Genomic DNA, 2,443 nt, shown 5'->3' on the forward strand with positions numbered 1-2,443 from the left:
GTTAAACAAAAAAAATCAGAAACTTACTGTAACAAAGGCTTATTCTCATTTATCCCACGTGTTAATCACAGGTCAGCAGGGGGCTCTACTTGGCATTGTAGGCACTCTAGGATTCTGACTGATGGAGAAGCCACCATCTGGATCATTGCAGGTTTTCAGAGCAGAGAGAGGGAGAGCTCTGGCATTAAATGCTTCAGCCTAAAAGTGACTCTTGGTAATTCTGCTTATAACTCATTGACCACAATAATCACATGGTCCCCACCATGTGGGGGGCTACAGGGGGGCCAGGGAGTGCAATCCTACTGTGCGCTGAGCAGGTGGGAAGTTAGAACTACTTGGTGGATAGCACTAATGAGTTTAAGAAGCTCCATGGTTCCAAGCCCCTTTGTCATGAGCTTTCCCAGGACTGTGGCCATCAGCTACTCAGTTGTCAAATATTTGCTGAGGGCCTATTCTCATCCATCATTGGGATGGGTTCTGGAAATATAAAAGTGAATAAGCTGGGCTTCCCTGGTGGCACAGTGGTTAAGAATCTGCCTGTCAATGCAGGGGACACGGGTTTGAGCCCTGGTCTGGGAAGATCCCACATGCTGCGGAGCAACTAAGCCTGTGCGCCACAACTACTGAGCCTGCGCTCTAGAGCCCGTGAGCCAGAACTACTGAGCCCACGTGCCACAACTACTGAACCCCACGCGCCTACAGCCCGTGATCCGCAACATGAGAAGCCACCGCAATGAGAAGCCTGTGCACCGCAACGAAGAGTAGCCCCTGCTCGCCGCAACTAGAGAAAGCCGGCGCACGGCAACAAAGACCCAACGCAGCCAAAAATAAATAATAAATAAATAAATTTTTAGAAAAAGGTGAATAAGCCATGGATCCTGCCTTCAAGGACTTTGAGGATTTATGAGGCAGGTGGACAAAAAACAACTGGGACTCATTATTCTAAGTACTAGGATAAGTAAGGGCAGGTGCTGTGGGAACATGAAACCCAAATTGAAAAGTCTGGGCTGGCTTCTTGAAGGAGGAGAAGCTTCAGTGGATCCTGAGGATTGAGGAGGAGTGAGGCAGAAGAAGAAAGGGAAGGGCATTTTAAGCAGAGGGAGTGGTGTGTGCAAAGGCCCAGACGCATGGTGCTTTCAGGGAAAACTACAATATGGCTGATGAGTGGGGTAGGGAATGCAATTGGTAAGAGATAATGCTGGAGAGGTAGACAGAGGCCAGGTCACGAAAGGCCTTGTCTATCATTCTAAAGACTGTGAGTTCAACCTGTGAGCAGCAGGAAGCCATCAGGGGGTGGAGCTGCATTTTGGAAACAATCCATTGGCTGTTGGGTGAAAAAAATGGCTTAGATGTGGTAAGACTGGAGACAGGGACAGTAGTCAGGAGATAGCAACAAACAATATTTCAGGTGAGAAATATTGGTGGCCTGACCCAGGCAGTAGCAATGGGGATGGATGGCAGTAGACAGAAGGGATGGTTTTAAGCTACTTATCGAGTGGTTGGGATTGGTTGACCAGTTGGACAGGATAAGCGTGCTGTGAAAAAGGGCTAGAATTTGTGTCATGCTTTGTTTCTGTGCACGTCTACTCTGTGTCGTCTGCTTTAATTGTTTTCTAGAGCAAGGCAGGGCATAAAACTATTATTCAATCTGTCAGTACTTCCTATTTGCTGGCTGTGCACTAGACACAGAGGAGTCAATGTGAACGAAGCCTAGCCCGTGCCTGGAGGAGCTCACAGACTCAAGATAGGTTCCTCACCCAGCCACGCAGAGGCAGAGACGTTGGCTGGAGGTGGCGAGGGGGCGGGGCAGGAAGTGGGGGGAGGCTCAGAGCTTCTCTTACACAAGTGCTGCCCAACTTCAGTTACTCCAGCTCCACCTTCGCAAAGGTCACCAAATTCATATCCCACTTATACTGTTACCTACTTGATATCTTTACTCAGACGAACTCACTTTGTAGCCTTATGGACCTACCTTAGCTTCTTCCTAAGCAAAATATCTGTAGATCATATTTGGGTAGGTTAGTAATATTTTCTCTAATACACATTAAAATAAAATAAAGCAAAACAAAATTTAAAAATAAAATTTCTTTTTTGGCCACACCATGTGGCATGTGGGATCTTTGTTCCCTGACCAGGGATCGAACCCGTGTTCCCTGCATTGGAAGTGCAGAGTCTTAACCACTGGACAGCCAGGGAAGTCCCAATAAAAATGTTTTAAATATCCAAGCGCCATGAGAAAATGTTTCATAATCACACTTTGAGAAACACTGTCCTATAGGGAAGAACTAGAAAGTCCAAAATAGAGTTCCTTTTCAGGTCTGCTCCCTAAGTGGCCAGGTGACCTCCCTTCATCATTCTTTTTTTTGCGGTACGTGGGCCTCTCACTGTTGTGGCCTCTCCCGTTGCGGAGCACAGGCTCCGGATGCACAGGCTCAGCGGCCAT

The sequence above is a fragment of the Grampus griseus genome (genome assembly GCF_964374135.1).
Source record: "Grampus griseus genome assembly, chromosome: 2".
NCBI classification, from domain to species: domain Eukaryota; kingdom Metazoa; phylum Chordata; class Mammalia; order Artiodactyla; family Delphinidae; genus Grampus; species Grampus griseus.